The sequence below is a fragment of the Lipotes vexillifer genome, unplaced genomic scaffold (assembly GCF_000442215.2).
Source record: "Lipotes vexillifer unplaced genomic scaffold, Lipotes_vexillifer_v1.1 scaffold477, whole genome shotgun sequence".
In the NCBI taxonomy this organism is placed as follows: domain Eukaryota; kingdom Metazoa; phylum Chordata; class Mammalia; order Artiodactyla; family Lipotidae; genus Lipotes; species Lipotes vexillifer.
The window spans coordinates 580,688-598,489 of NW_006770652.1; positions in this window are offsets into that span (position 1 = coordinate 580,688).

Sequence of the window (17,802 nt, forward strand, 5' to 3'; positions counted from 1 at the left end):
CTACAAATATTAAATATTTACTTGAGCTATATGTCTGCAATGCTTATTAAAAATTCCTTTAACTGTTTGGATTACCTTGTGATTGGGGGGAAAACCTTTATAAAGAACCCCAAGCGTATTTTAATTAAGTATAACTTAAATTAAAGAATATTCCCTCTCATCAGGAATCAAAATATACTACTATTTCTGAAACTAGAAAATCTGGACATCTAGGAAAAACTTAGTTTTCTAAAAAAGGGACCAGAGACACCAGAGCTGAACAATCTCAAAGATCAGTTTTGATGGTCCTGGGAGATCAGTAAGGGGGCCTCCTCTGCCTTCTGAATCCTATAGAAGACCTTTGTTTGTCATAAGGCTCACTGAATACTTGTAAATTGAGTGAAACTTATCTTAGATATGTGTATACCTTTGGTCCCTCTATTATAAACATTAAACATGTTTGTCAAGATGAGGATACAGAAATTACAAGTTCCACAGAACTGCTTACTAGTGATGCCATGTGCAAGAAAAATGACAAATTCTTGGATTGAGGAGGCAGAGAGAGGAATCAATCTGGGGCCTAAGAAATACTGTCAGTTATAAAATGAATCTTATGAGGACACTGAAGTATTTGGAGTTCTTCTGATTAAAGACTGTATATATATAAAATAGAATACCATAACCACATATGTTAAAGTCCTTAAACCATTCATTTTATCTCTTTATCAAAGTTGGGCTCCTCTTGTGAATTTATAACTGCAAGAAAAAATAAAAATCATTTCCAAACTGTTCACATGAGGGGAGCCAAATGGTGAACAAAATATTGAAAGAGCCTTATAAGAATTAAAACACAGGTGGAACAAAAACTTTCTCCCCAAGCTCAAGAAACATCAAAATGCCTAAGTGAAACTTAGATAACACCATTAGATAACAATTTCTGTATCTGGCTATAAAGAAATAATCAGGAATTTTAAAAAATACCACCTCTAAATTTAAGAATGTTCTTGTGAGATACGTAGCAAACTAATAAATTTGGGTGAGACTTGCCTTATGTAATATATTGGTTAATAATAAGTTGTAATTGGGTTGTTTTAAACTGCATTTAAAAATGAACATTAAGTACACATTAAATAATACTAAGTCCTTTTGTAAAAGCCCCAAATCAATCATTAAAGTTGTTTGTTTGTGCATCTACCATGCACAAGACAAAGTACTGAGCACTTTACCTGTATTTTACAGTGATTAACCAACACTACATTTAACACTCTTTAATATGTCTTCAAATGTCACCAAAAAGTTAATGTAGAGCTAGATAAACATTAGATTTTTATTACAAAAATAAAGGATTAAAGACATGCATATAAACAAAGAATACAAGTTTTAGGAAGCCTTGGTATTGTTGGTTCTAATAATTATGCATTAATTTTTGCATAATAATATCAGTATGTACCTTTATAGTATCATGTATACAAGGCAGTAATAAAGCAGTTAAAATTGATAAAACAAGTTGTACAGTTTTTATCCTAACCTGGAATCTGTCTTGAATATTGCCCAATAATAGAATCTAGAGATCAATAAAATGTCAAGTGTGCTATACCAACAAAATACGGAAATATTTCTTCCTGACCAAGCTATTGATCTGTTCTGAAGTGTGATTGACTGGAATCTCCTAAAGTTTCTTGAGATAATGTAATTACAATGTTCTCCATATTCATAAAAATGATTGACCCTTTTTTAAAAACTACACTTACTGTGCCACTTGCTTCAATGATAGCAGCTATGAATTCTACAATTTTAGTTTTATGTTGTATTAAATATATTTCCTATTAACTGTTTGGATCATGATACTTGATTTCATGGGTGTTTCCTTATGAGGAAAGGTAAAGAAATCCACCAATAGATATGAATTTTCATTATCATTTTCGGTCCATATAGAGAGTAGTTTTTGAGTTTCATCTTTTACTCATGGTTACAATACAGTCAGTATTGGTGTTAGTCAGTCCTTGCTTCTCAATGATTTCATTTTTCTGCTTTTGTGAATCACACAGAACCTTCAGCATACATGTTTCTCCAAGAATATGTTACCTACTATTTATCAGCGTTTAATTGTCATATCCTAAATATGAATATTAGTAGAGGAGAGAGAGGAACAGATAGCCCAAGTTGGGGCATATAAAAATAATTGATATCATTCCCCACCAGAGTCTGAGCCGACCTTAGGTTCACACTGTGTTGCAAACTACCTAAAGAAGAGATGAATTGTCTCCACAGACTTTCTGGTTCATAAATTTCCTGTAGAAAGGAAGTACTTGTTTTTGTTTAAAGGAAACATCCTGGGTTAGATTAAGCAAAAGTCCCTTTTTCTGTCAACAGAAGACAAAGCAGAGAGGTAAAAAGGTCAATAAATATCGGAAAGCAAAAGACTAGCCAGTATTTATGGCGTACCTGTATGTGCAAGTATTAAGGACACCAGGAAACAAAATGTCTGAATGTCTGAATTAATTTTCTCATTTTGTTAAAATATTTTGTATTTTGTGTAGGCATCATATACGAACAGGTTAATAAACATAAAATAGATATAAAGGCCTGCCTTTTAAAATAAAGTTCAACATTTATCAAAGGCATCTTTCTAAGTCAAATTCAAGCATGACAGAGCTGGAGCCATCTTCTCCATCCACATATGTCCAGTTGGTCTGATACAGTTTTCTTCCTGAATTTCTCCAAGGGTTAAGGCAAGGGCCCACCAAATCCATTATGGGGCATCTCTGTGTTTTATACACCCTAACAATGCACAAGTTTCCTCATACAAGCATGCAGTGCCCAAGCAAAACCTTTCCTCATCTGCCTGGGTTTTCTCCTCTGAGGATATGGAAATTTTTATGGAATTGCTCCCCAAAATATAAATGCGAGCTATAGTTACCTCTTGAAACAGAACTATTTTATTATTTCTTAGAAAGGGGGAGGGAAATTAAGATGTTTTTATTTCCCTGAGTCTTTTCCACTAGTAATAGTAACAGAATAAATTTAATTACATAATACTTAAAGTAAAAGGGTCCATCACTTATGGTCATTTTCAATTTGACCTTAAAACAAAGCATGTACACGCTTCATAGAATGAGGGTGAGGATTAAATTAAATAACCCATGCTAAAAACACAGAAGCAGGTGTTACTAGGCCTTCTATAGTAAATATTCAAATAAATTATCTATTATATTATTATGGTTATTATTTTGTAAAAGGAATAATCATTGCCTTTAATAGTACAATTTGTCTTGAACCATCCATGATTTGCATAATATTACACATATAAAGGTTGTGTGCATGCCTCTGATTTATGTGTGTATGCAAAATGTATTCATCCATTCATGTAACAGTCATATACTGAGTAACTTCCAAATTCCAGATACTACAACAGGCAGTGGAACGCAAAGATGAAGAATACAATACCCCACTCAGGAAGCTTAGTTTAGCAGGTGAGTATAATACTGCTGCATCTAAGTATAATATAACATGTTATGTGCCACAGGAGAACTATGCACAGTGTATATTTCGAGCCAAAACACTGCTACTTTTTCTAGTCTAGGAGGATTACAAAAGACTATAAATTAAGTTTTTGAAACATTCTCACAATGAGGCATCCTTTTTCTAAAGTATGCATGTCTACTGTCATTTTGGCACTACGTGGGCAGAGTCTTTTGGTGCACAGTCTTAAAGAATGCTTCCATCTCCATGTGATAGTTTCTAAATGTTTGATTCAAAAGGTTAAATGATATTACATCCTAAAAAAATTCCGATCTCCAAATATAAACTTTAAGAATTTTGCTGTCTTCATAAAGATTCCTTATACAGTATACCCTGTACCAGATTGGATCTAAAATGCATCCTTGATTGATTCTGTGTCAGCAGGAGACCGTTCCATCACCCATCAGAGTGCCTAACATGCAGTAAACACTCAATAATGAGCATTTGTTGATAGGACAAATGAATGAATGAACGAACTCTCAGTCCCTCACCATCTTGGAAGAACTTCGGACAAAAGTGAAATACTCAGCGTTGTTAATGAATGTAGCATGCTCTCACTATTTTTTACATTTCTTTTCGGTCTGACACGAGCATTCAGACGTGAGCATTGTACTACTGAAACAAAGAGTGGACTTCAAAAGAATCTGAGCAGGGCTTGCAAACAACTAAGATTAGTAAAATGTCATGCTAGTAGGATATGGCTATGTATTCAGCAAAGTATAATAATTAAGGGAGTGGACTCTGGACCCCCAGGACTGGGGTTCAGATCAAGGTTCTATCGCTGGTGAGCCATGTGACTAAGTAAGTCACTTTGCCTCTCAGTGCCTCAGGCATCTCAATTATAAAATCAGAGTAAAACGGGTGCCTCCTCTTAGTGCTGTTTTAAGGATTAGAGGGATTAAATATTTGAAATAACTTTAAACAGCACCGGTAGCTAGCAGCCACTCTATCGGCGCTTGTTTAGTAAAGCTGCAGTCACTCAGAAAGCAAAGTTCTTAGAGATGGGAACAGTGATCATCTCTATGTCAGTCTGTTGAGTACGGGAACACCTTCCCATGGCTATTTGCGTATTTAATATGCAGCTCACAGTGACTCAGAGATCGATGTTTGTCTTTCATTCTAAAGCTGTCTTAGTCAAAAGTGGCAGCTCCACAGGTGTGTTTCAAAGTTTATGAAACTCCCTGTGTGTACAGGGGAATCCCTCACATGTCTCAGTCTTGTCCTTAGGACTCTCAAGCAATTCAAATAAGTCGTTCTGGTGGCCAGGAGTTGCCCAGATTCCCCTCTGTTTTATGTGTTTTGGTTTTTTCCGTAGCTCTTCTGAGTCTCCTGTCACTCTGGCTGGTTTGGGTTTTGTTATCTGTATTCAAAGGAGGCCTGTGGTGGTGTCTATCCCGAGCGTCTGTGTTTCGAGTTGCGCGGTTTGCCCCCTCTGTCTCTCATCATTGCTTTTGGCTCAGTCCCTTGACAGGAAATGAGAGATTTATTTTATCTGGCTTGAACTACATTGTTCCTTCCTGACTACTGGTGTTACTTCACTCTAAATAACATGACTTTGTGCTCACAGTCTGCCCAAGGTCAAAGCCTGAGGGTAATAGACACATTTAAGAGCAGGGGAGGAGGGTATAATCAGAAGGAAGGAGTGTGCAAGGAGAGAATTTTTTTAAAAAGCAGTGATGCAAAAGTTAAACTTGCAGCAGGTCTAAATTTTCTGGCAATCTTGAAACAGAATCTGTTCTGAAGAGCTGAAAGGGGAACTCCCCTCACCGCCCCCACCCCTTTCAGATGTTATCAATTTAAAATGATACTATGAAGTAATCTAGGCTTGAAATTCAAATTTAGTTTTAAAAGAAAGCATGGGGCTTCCCTGGTGGCGCAGTGGTTGAGAGTCCGCCTGCCGATGCAGGGGATACGGGTTCGTGCCCCGGTCTGGGAAGATCCCACATGCCGTGGAGCGGCTGGGCCCGTGAGCCATGGCCGCTGAGCCTGCGCGTCAAAAAAAGAAGAAAGCATGAGTTGTCTGTGAGAAGAGTTTACAAAAGCTTATTAACATCTGTGATATCATCATTGTAGTGTGTTTTTAATAATTTAAATTGGAATAATTATTGGAGTTCAAATATTCCTCCTTGGTTTGACACAAAAATGTAGGCAACATGTGATAACACATATAATTAATAAAGTCACATTTATTATTTTATTTTTAAATTTAATTTTATTATTTTTTAACATCTTTATTGCAGTATAATTGCTTTACAATGTTGTGTTAGTTTCTTCTGTATAACAAAGTGAATCAGTTATATGTATACATATATCCCTGTATCCCCTCCCTCTTGCATCTCCCTCCCACCCGACCTACCCCACCCTTACAAAGCACCTACAGGGATCAGGGAGCTGATCTCCCTGTGCTATGTGGCTGCTTCCCACTAAAATTTAGTATCTTAAAACGTTAAACTTAATGATACCTAAATTTGGAACTTGAAACCATAAAAAGAGGTTTGAAAATGTGTCCAAGTATAAGTATAAGCAAGAATATATCTGAGCCACATCTCCTAGCCCTTTTACATTTCTCCTTTCGTTCCTCTCCCCGTCCCCCTTTGGAAGTATGAATAAAACTTGCTTGGTTTCTTCAAACACCTCTAGAGTTTCAAGGGGTCAGTAGGATGACCACCCAAAGACTGGTGAAAGGAAACATCTCAGTTTCACTGGTCACACCACTTATGCCCAGCTGAACCTCTCTGGGATAGTTTAAAAGATTGGGGGACATGGGGCAAACCTGCTAACCTAGATAAATATTTTCCTGTTCTTTTAACAGATTGTGCTAGTTAATAATACTTTGGCCTCAGGAAAATGGATTTAGTGGAAATGGATTTAAATGAAGCAAAAAGGATTTAGGTTACAAGTGAGGCCAGATTCTGCATGCAGAAAATCATTGAACATGGGTAGTCCATTCTTGGGAAAGATGATGAAATCCCCTTTGCTCATGATCTTTCAACACTCATATCGTTCTGCGTGCCGTAAGCATGGTTTTGCCGACGTCAAGAAGACAGCCCTAAAGAGATCTTCAAGACTTTAAATGTTTATGACTTCTAATACCTCCTTCAGGAAACCCTTCTCATCTCTATGGAACTAAGTGCACATCTCGATACTGGGTCAGCCAAGCGCCCAGTGTCTGCAAATCATAAATGATTTGGAAGGTCTTTATGGAAAGGTCGCACTTTGAAACTCTAACTAGAAATTACTCCTCAGTAGGCCTTACATTTACGCAATGTTATATGTCAAATATATTTCAGTAAAAAGACAAAAAAATTCCTCAGAATCATACTTCTTTCTCATTTCAATTTCTTATGAGATGGTCTACATGTGGAATAAGCGTCCCCCCAATACTAAAATGCCGTAGACACACCTGCATAAGAATTGCAATAAAGTCTCATTTTTTAACACTAAATTCTTAACAGTTACAGCAAACAGTGTTTTGTTTATACTTTTTATTGTTTCCTGATTATTAAATTCTAAATATAATCCTGAAGAGTAAACATAAAAATGTGATTCTTTTCTCCAAGGAGCCTATAAATCAGCCAAGAAGACCCTAACCTGAACACCTAAATTATCCCCCAAAGCTTTTCCTTAAGTCTGTTCCTACAGCTCAGGAACTCAAAAGCAAAGAGTAAAGAATTAAAAAACAAACAAACAAAATAAACAAAAAAACCCCAACGTTTATTGGAAAGTTGCCATGCAATCAGCACTGTGCTAGCTGCTTTCTATACGTCAGCACATTCCACACACACAAACTCCAGGCGAAACTGGTGTTTATTATCCTTATTTCATAGATGATGGAATGAAATTTACGAGAGATTGAGAAATACGCCCAAGATCATAGAGCTGTGAGCGGTGAGACTGCGATTCAATTCTAGATTTCTCTAATTGTAAAACCCATGTCCATTCACTATTCTGAAATAGAAATTAAAATGCTATAGATTACAGACTTTCAGTGTGTCTACAGTCTAACCATGTCCCTGGCCTACAAGGAATAAGGTGTTACAAACAAAAACAGTCCTCGTGCTCTTTAAAAGTTTAAAAATATAGTTACCAACTGACACAGCAATTCCACTACTAGGTATATGTGCCCAAGAAAAATAAAATACACTCACCCAGAGACTTGTACCCAAATGTACATAGCCACATTTCCACAAAACGTAGACACAACCCTGATGTCCATCAACTGATAAATGGATAAATAAAATGTGGTATATCCATACAAAGGAATATTATTTGGCAGTAAAAAATAAGATGAAGTATTGACACACAACATAGGTGAACCTTGACTACATTATGCTAATTGAAAGAAACCAGTCACAAAAGACCACACATTATATGATTCCATTTAAGTTAAATGTCCAGAATAGGCAACTCTATAGAGACAGAAAGTAAATTAGTGGTTGCCTGTGGCTGTGGAGTTTGGGAAACAAATGAGGAATGGTTGTTAATAAGTTTGGAATTTCTTTCTGGGGTGATGAAAATGTTCTAAAATTGATTATGATGATGTTTGCATCCTCATAACTCTGTGAATACACTAAAAGTAATTGAATTGTATGCTTTAAATGGGTGAATTAATATGTAAGTATATCTTAATAAAGCTCCCACTAAAAAAGAAAAACAAGGTTATGTAAAAACTTTGCATCCATATCATCAGGACGAAGTGGCCTATCAGGAAAGTTTTTGTCTGCTAGATCCAGGTGGACTTCTGAATCAATGAAAGAGTTGAAGAGATATCCCTCTCTGGCCAAGTATGCTTTGAGACGAAAGCTTGTTGAAAAGCTAGAACCGCAAACTAGTAGTTTGTTTACCCAATGCTAAGCCGCTTGTTTGACATTTTTCATCTAAACTGACCAGTGATTTGAGTATTGTGTAGGCAACCACAAAGAACAACTGAAACAGCGGGAAAATATTATTTTAAAACTACTTACTGTTTTATTAACATTTAGAGAGTTGAATTCCCTGCTTCTATCCCGATTCAGTTCTTCGTGTTTCAATGCGAGGTAAGTTGCCCCAAATAGCAAATTTGTCAATATAATTTTTTAGTCCTGCAGCCCAACATTAGATGACAGGAAGACATCATGTTGTGGCAAAGAATCAGTAGGTAGTAATCAAATGTCTCATGATGTTGACATTTCCCAACCCTCCATAGATTTTTTTTTTTTAGGGAGAATCCTAGAAGTAGCCATGCACAGAAGAGCAGGTTTGTAAAGGACCAGCTCTCCGGAGATAATGATACATTTTATCATGATAATCTTTAGATGTTTATACCTTAAAAGTGATTCAGTTGAAGTTGCTTTCAAATTAAACACCATTGCTACAGTGTTTCTGTTGTGATTGTAGGAGGGAAGTGGAGCCAGTGCAATTTGTCCATGTTTTACAAATCACCATCTGGCAGGGATATGGCAACATGTGAAATCTTCACAGGACTCTTGTTTTTCTACTATCTGCTGGATAACTAAGGAGATCACCAGACTGCTGGGATGCCTGCCAGATGGTAAGCAGGTATGTTTATGAGTTTAAGATTCTTATTTTCTTTCAATGCTTTCACATGCTGTGGGCGCAGAGGCATAAAAGTAAAAGGGAAAAAGAAAAAGGGAGTGGGTAAGTGACTGTGTATGATCATTACAAATGTCTTTGAAGTTTCTTGAAATGTGAATTTTCCAAAGTCTGCGATGATTAATTTTTACCAAGTAGAAAAATCACCAGTCATATGGTCACAGGATTTTTTTTAAATGCTACATTTTTCATTTTTGTACAAATAAACAGGTGTATAGTTTCTTCAGCCCTGTTGACTAGGCATGCCTTACCCAGAGGGTCATAAACATCATCAACCAACATTTGGTAACTGTATTCCCTGTGCATGATACCGGGCTAGTCATGTCAGCAGAATAAGAGTAAGGATCTGTTTAATTTTATTTTGATTATTCAAATAGACTATTGTAGGCAAAGAATAACTACCTAGCAGAGTCATAACAAAAAACCCTCTGACAATCGAAGATTCACAGAGCTGAATCTGGGAAGTAAGTGATAATCATTGGAATGGCTTCTGTGAACAGAAAAGGGCATCCTAAACAATTCTGACAGATAATAAGTGAATATCCAAAAAGAAGCAGTGTCTGGTATACAGAGCAGTATATTCTTTGAAGTTAGGTTTGAATGCCTCCTCAGTTCATACCAGCAACGTGATCCCAGGCAAGTTTCTGAAATTCTCCAAGCTTCAATAAGCTCATCTATAGAAATGGTGATAACAGTTCTACCTTTTATGATTGTGGTGAGATTAGAAATATAAACAATGCAAATTGTCAGCAAGAATACAGTTGCTCAATAAATGAAGCTGTTGTTATTATTGCTATTATATCATCTGGAGAGGTGTCCTTCTAGGTTAAATCACTAACTGTAGAATTTCCTCACATGAATTACACAAACATACACCTAGTCTTATATATTTGTATATTTAGATACACATAAGATCTACCTGCAGTTGTGTATGTATATGCAAATATACACAAATACAAGCATATATGCCTAGTAGTAGATGTGTTCTGTCCAGTCGCAGGAAACAAAAATAAATATTTTGACTTAAAGCTCTGTAATCATATTGAGTAAATACTAATAAAAGTTTCACAGTTTCCGTAAGTGATACTTTGGGCAAATTACTGAACCTGTCCGTGTCCTTAGCTACAGAATAGAGAGGATAAAACCTGCTTCATAGGGGTATATGAAAATTAAGTGTGATTATTTTCTATATAACACATTGCACAATGCCAGACAGAGAATAAATGAATGTTTGCCTCCTTCCCCTTCCCCTTTAATTACCAAGTTTCCTCCACCTATAAATTTAGTCTGCTTTTGCCCATCCTTACCTGCTTCTCTCAAGTTGAAGGATAAATACCTCTGCTTCTTTCTGATCCTTCCAATTATGTTATGTATTCCATCACTCCTTCCACCAGAATAATTTTCTCCTTTATTACATGATTCCTCTGTCTATTTTTATCATAACTTCCTTCTCATCCACTAGTTCCTTCTCCTTAGCCTAAAATATACTAATTTCCCCCATCATGAAAATAATTTTCTTAAACAGAAATTATAAAATGACAGAAAAGATGGAAAGCCTATATAGGATAATGACCATAGAAAAACTGAAAAAGATTGTTAAAGATCTATCTCCAAAAAATATCAGACAGGTAGATTTTTTTTTTCCTGACTCAGGTAGTTTTATATTCGTTCTAATAAAACTAAGTTAAAGAGAATTTTTTTCTTGTTTAAACAGTCCCAAAACATTAAAATGATTAAAAGACTCCATTCTTTTATAGCATTAGCACAATCCTGATACCAAGTCATGACCAAGACAGTATTGTGTGTATAGACACACACACATTATTATAGACCAAAATCACTTAAAAAAAAAAAAAAAAAGGCAAAACTCTACCAAGTAGACCTCAAGGGTGAATTAAAGAATAAGGCACCATAACCATATGGCATTCATTATAAGGATGGAAGGCTGATTGAATGCAAATACATCTACTTAAGTAATTTTTTACATTTAAAAGAGTAGACAAAAAGTGAAAACCCACAAGCAAATTGTTAAAGTCTTTGAAAAAAGGCGCCAACCATTCCAGATTTGTTTAGTGTAAGTTAGGGAGAGAAGAAAACTGCTTTCTAATGGAGTTTATTTGTAACAAATAGCAGTCAAACTCATAGTTAGTGGTAAAATAGTTGGATTGTCTTTTGTTGGTCCAGCTTCCCTTTATTTTTTGCTTCCTTTTCCTTTTCACCAACAACTGCATTGCCTATGAGCTTGGCCCTGTCTACTGCCTCTTCCTACTCATCTCCTGTACACTTCTCAATCCACTGAAAATGCTTCTGCTCTTACCTTCGTACAGAAGCTCTTTTCTCAAAGGTAACTGATATCCACCTAATTTCCAAGTCCAGTGGCCTTTTCTCTGGCTTCATCCTCTTTAACTTCTATTTAGCATCTAACACCATCACACACATACCCCTCAGCTCTTGGCTTCCCTGTGCGAATTGGGAATGCCTCTTGCATGACTCTCCTGCCTCTTTGCTTGGCCTTTCTGAGCCTCTCACTCCCTTGTCCTCCTGCACCTGCTCCTCGATATGGGGGATCCCCAAACTCTACATTTGCCCTTTAATTCATGCCCTACCTAAGGCATGTAGATCAAAGTTAGAAAGGAATGACAGACGAGGAAACTATTGATAAATGAAGTAAACAGAAGGCTGCATTAAACAACAACAAAAATACACACGACTTTCACTTTTTGGGTTACAGTTTAAGTGAAATAGATTTTTTACATAGACAATCTCTACTTATATTACCTTCAGTATGTTTAATACTACCTTGCTGAGTCTTAAATATGTTATTGACATCTATAATGAATTAACCAATTTAAACAAAGAAATGAGTTTCCTAATTTTGTATTACCTTAATTTTTTTTTTTTTTTTTTTTTTTTTTACACTTACAGCAATTACTTGTGAAGAATAAGTGTATATTCTTGTGCTGTTGCTACCATTACCCCAGGTGTCACTGAGACCATTTGTTGGCCTGAAGTGAGGGGAGCAGAAGGCAGGCGGACTCTCAACCATTGCACCACCAGGGAAGCCCACATTACCTTAATTTTTAACGCTTTCACAACCTGATTAATTTAAAGGTAGCCAGTGCTGTTAGAATTATTAGGATGTATCTGAAGGTAATTTAATAGAATTCAGCAATCATCTATTGAATGCCAGTGACATGTGAAACACTTTTATAGTCGTCCTTAATATGTAAACTTCAGCCAGATATTACATAAATGAAATTGACTGACTTCAAAATATAAAGTAACAACTTTAAGAAAGTGCTGATGTTTACCTCTGAAATAACTTTCTTTCCGTAATTTGTAACCAGTAGTAAAATTAAAATATACTGGAACGAGAATTACATAGGTGTTTTTAAACTCCTCATTACACAGCCATCAATCTCTCAATAAAAACTCTTCAGTAGAGCTTCCCTGGTGGCACAGTGGTTGAGAGTCTGCCTGCCAATGCAGGGGACACGGGTTCGTGCCCCGGTCCGTGAAGATCCCACCTGCCGCGGAGCGGCTGCGCCCGTGAGCCATGGCCGCTGAGCCTGCGCGTCCCCGAGCCTGTGCTCTGCAACGGGAGAGGCTACAACAGTGAGAGGCCCTCGTACCGAGAAAGAAAAAAAAACAAAAAACTCTTCAGTAAAGTAGATCATCTTTCTCCATTCTCTCATCTCCAAATTATTGCCAGATCATTTTCTGCTGCTATGATCTCCTTCCCCATCACCGTAAAACTTGGAAACCACTTTACACATTTATTTGTAAATAAAATTTCTCTCCATCCTTTGCTTCTTCTTTTTCTTTCTTTTTTCTTTTTTTGGCCACGCCTTTTGGCATGCGGGATCTTAGTTCCTCGACCAGGGATCAATCCCATGCCCCCTGCAGTGAAAGCACTGGACCACCAGGGAAGTGTCCTTTGCTGCTTCTTTTCTTTCCTCTGATATGTGTATCCCTTAATGTTACACCTTTCAGATAATTTAGGAAGTCAATGCTACTGTGCTCTCTTATTTGATACATGTTTCTCCCTTAAAGAAAATATAAATCAAAAACTCAAACCTAGACAACATAAAATAGAGTATTATTCACTTTACAAAGAGATCTTTAACATTACAAAAAATTGCCTACAGAATCCCTATAGTGGTTTTTTTCTAGTGCATGAAAAGCATAAAGCAATTAAATAACATAAATTTACACTCAACTTTTCCAAAATTGTATCAGCAAGCAAGTGGGCTGCAACTTATTCTCATCAGGTTGTTGCACCCCATGTAATATGGAATTGAAAATGAGGCACAGCCAGACTTAATACAATTCCTTGACTCCAGCTATGGTATTTACTTTTCTAGAGCAGGGATGTCAAACTTTTTTAAAGCCATTGGAATACTTCTCCAATAGAAATCTTACAAGGACACAGTTTATAAAAGAGATAAAAGTAGTAAGGTTATGTCCTTTCCCCTTCCCTTCACTAACTGGCCCCAGGGTCACATATAAAAAACCTACAAAAAAAATAAACCTACAGCTTTCCTCAGAGTACAGTTTGAAACAATTGTACTAGACTAGTTTCTGCTTACTGCTAAAGATCTGGCTACCAAAATTGAAATCTTACCATAGATAGAGTCCCAATATGCCCAGTTGGGACTGCCTTGGGCACCACCCAGGAACATGCCTTGTTCTTTGTTTAAAATGGTACCCAGAACATGGGTCGCACACAACAAATGGTCAATGATGGTAACAATAACAATTTTTTAAACAATGAATAGATAAATCTCCTTGACACAGGAATGGTTTCCTTTTCCTGTGCCAGTGGTTCTGCCTGTGCCCACTCTAACAAACACCCCTTCCAGGAATGTCATTTGGCCATCCTGGCAACCAGAATTAGAGCAAAGAAAATATGAAATTTCTCTTCAAAACATAAGTGGAAAGATGAATGCAAAGCCAAGCAAAAAGTACCCAGATTCAACATGCACATTGTTAAATGTCACTTCATAGTTAGACACTTTATGAACGTCAAGTGAACATGGACATGTATAAGTTGGGAGACTGGGAATAAGTAGGACCTATTGCAAAGGATCGGCAAGTTAAAGAAAGCCTAAAAGGACATACAAGTTATCAGTTACAACTGTCACTTTCAGGGAGCGGAGTAGAAATTGGGCAAATATTCAATGGGAATGGGGAAATATTTTTCATGGTACACATTATTATACTTTTTGAATTCTGAACCATGTGACTACATCCAAAAAAAGCAATTAAGTAAATCGAAGTTTTTCCAAAATGAAGAAAAAAGATAATTCGAACAGACCATTCTGAATATCTTGTTAATATAACAATACACTTGTTTTGGTTTAGGGGGAAAAGTCAGCAACAAGAGAATGTTTCATCTTAAGAATCTAGATTTAGGCCAAGCAGGTCCATCAGTCAGGAATACTGCTTATTCTCCTTGAGATAACTCTTTCAAGAAAGAGGGATCTATTGACTGAACCAAGGATTCATGCCCTGATTATCAAAGAGAGAGACAATGAGGAGAGGGTTCCCAACAGTCCGGCTAACTGATAGGTGTCTTCAAGCTACAGGTCAACCATCCAGAGGACACAGGGGAAAAAAAGTCGATGTCTTGCCTCAAATAAAAAATCAGAGAAGGAATTTCACAGCTCTCTCTTTCTTTAAAAAAAAAAAAAAAAAAAGGTGCATAGAAAAAGACAAATCATCAAAAGGGTTCTTAGAAGAGAATCATTAAAACCTGACAAAAATGAAAAAAATAAGAATTCTTTCAAAATTAGACATTTCAGCCGAATGTCAATATCCCCAAAACATCTTGTCCAATCATTAGATGCAAAGAATATTATGAATGAAGAAATAAGAACAAAATACAATGACACCTAGGAGATACCATGGTTTATTAAACTGGGTAAAAAGGCAAAATATTCTGGTAAAGACCATGTTTCTGTGAGCTGTTGGAAGGTAGCTGGCACTCCATGAAGTCTGCATCACTTAGCGAATAACTAAGCAGGTCTGCCTTGCCTCTGGGACCAAGAGCCTTTCCCACTATGATTGGGAGAAGGGGATGGCACTCAACATGATCTTTAATCAGATTGAGGGTCATGTGTGCTGCAACTTTTTTGATGGTTCTTATGGCATGCCTTCCTATACATAGCAGAGTTACACACTGAAATCAAGTATCAGTGTATGAAAGCATCTGTCAATAAAGAAACACACTAATTAGGTGCCTAATTGTTTATATAGTTGAAGTAAGTGCTTTACAATGGTCAGTGCAGACAGACCTGGGGACCTTTGAGCAGCTCATGGTCCAAGAGGAAGAGACCCACTTATAGGAATCCATGTTCATATACCCACAGGAAGCAACAAAGATGATTTATATTTTGAAAGCAAATGCTAACTTCTGACCAATATAAAATTAATAGGTGAATTCTGAAGCAGCATAAAATAATTTTTAAGTCCATTTAATTCTATGTTTGGAGCCTGAGGTTACTTGGCTTTTTTTTTTTCAAAGTCCAAAAACTGTTTTCAAACATCTTAATACTTAAATTTTTCAAAATGAGTACTGTATTTTTTAGAGCAGATGGATATCCATGGTTATACTAATTCTCTTTCATGCCACACCCCCTCAATCTGTCCAAAGTAACATTCAGAGTAATTCTACCCAATTCAATCCCATGGCCTTGAGGAGGTTGGATTTATGTTTAAATGGTTCATCATTCTGCTGCTGGCACAAACCTTTGTGGGCCTCTCCTACTCAAAGGAAGTGATCAGATATTGTATAAAAAGTCCCCCAAAAGGGAAAGTAAATGGCCCCTCTATTCATTTTACAATGCCTTTTTAGCTAGATAAGTTTAAAGTCTTATTTAGTAGAAGGAGTAGTCAAAAGAGAGGTGCATTTTAATCTGTGCATCCTACTTTCAAGAAGGTAAAAGAAAGAAAAGGCCAGGCTACATTGATATCAGAATAGTAGGAAGACAAAGAAAGTTAGAAGCGAAGAAGACACAAATGATCATATAAAGAAAGAATTAGTAACACAGTATAGCGAAGGCAATCGTGAAAATAAAAATAGTAAGAGAGAGGAGGAGCAAAATAATTTTAAGAGCAACTATATTGTGAATAAACATAACTAAAATACCTGAAACATCACTTTGGATTTTCTACCTCTCTGGAGATAATCAGGGATTTCCCACTGCCCTCTTTACCTCCTGACAAATTAATATTAACACTTTTGTGTTCACTCACGTAAACTTAAAAAACAATTTTCGAATGCAGTTTATTGCATGACTGTAACCTTTTAAAGTTGTTTTAAATTTCATTGCAAATGCATATTGACTCACATATACTTTTGTTATTAGTATCGATAATTTAAAGCAACAAAAATAAATGGCATCCAAGTGACTGTTAAACTTTCATAAATTGAATTATCTTCAATAACTGCTCAGTTAGCAAAATTAACTTTTTCTTATCACCACTATACAACACAGGCAAAAATGTATTACCATGTGCAGCTACGGATACACTTTTTTTTTCTAATTTTGTGTTTTACATAATTACTGAAAATAGCTTGTAAATATTTCATTTGTGATTTGAGGTATTAATAAGATGACACTCACTGGAATGTCATAATGTAGCCAACAGCAGGGAACAAGTTTGCTGGTATAAAATCTAAATATTAATAGCAGCCTTAACTGTTCCACAGTCTTTAAATTTTTTATAAAGAGAATGATATATGAAATAAGCCTTGTTGTTTTCTTCCATATTCTAAAATGTGCCATTCTTTCAAGTAAATCCTCTGAGCAGACTTTTTACGGTGTGACTGCCATCCCTTTGCAGCTCTGCAAAGCAAGGTAAGGTAGCCTAGCATAGCTTTTATCTGCAAGGATTCCCTGAGGCAGTTTCTGTAAAAGGGTTAATGACAGATGTTTCCATTAAATCTGACCTACCTCTTAATTTTACCATTGCCTGATAATATCCTGGCTTTGTGCTTTTCTGCATGGGCAAATGGAGTCACTCCATAACAAGTAACACACCGCCCTCATTGAAACAAAAGGTCAATTCATTTTAAACCGATGTGCACAATATTTTTTGTAGTTGCAGTTAAAAAAAAAAAAATCCCCTTTCATACAACGCTACTATTTACAAAGAATTAAAAGCTCTGTTTTCTAAACCCCTGGACACAATGTACATCTGTAGGCAGAAACCAGTACTACCAATAGAAATCAATACATCTCCTTGTAGGTAACTAACTAGAAAAATCACTTCTGTCTCTAGAACGTTCCTCTTACTTTTTACACTAAATACAACAGGGGGCACAGTATATTTTCTTTGCTGAGAAATTAGGTGAAAACGCCAAAATGCTAGCAGCACTTTCTTGTTTACTGTTATTACTTTCGCAAAGAAAAAAAAATCTGTAAATATAGAGTTATATCTTGTCTTAGGTTAGTTAAAAGATATAGGCTTTTTAGCCTTTAGGCTGCCAGTCCAAATGCTGCAGTTTAGAAGTGGCCAAACTATTTTACCACATGAAAAGAGTAAGTGACCTTGAACCTTGACTAGGTTGCTGTAATAGGCCCCTTAAAAAAATAAATAAAGGCAATTTAAATAGCTTTGTCTAAGGCTCTGTTCAAGCCACTTCTTCTGATGGGAAGATCAAATAAGGTGAAGACAAATGTCAAAGGGCCTTTCATGATTCTT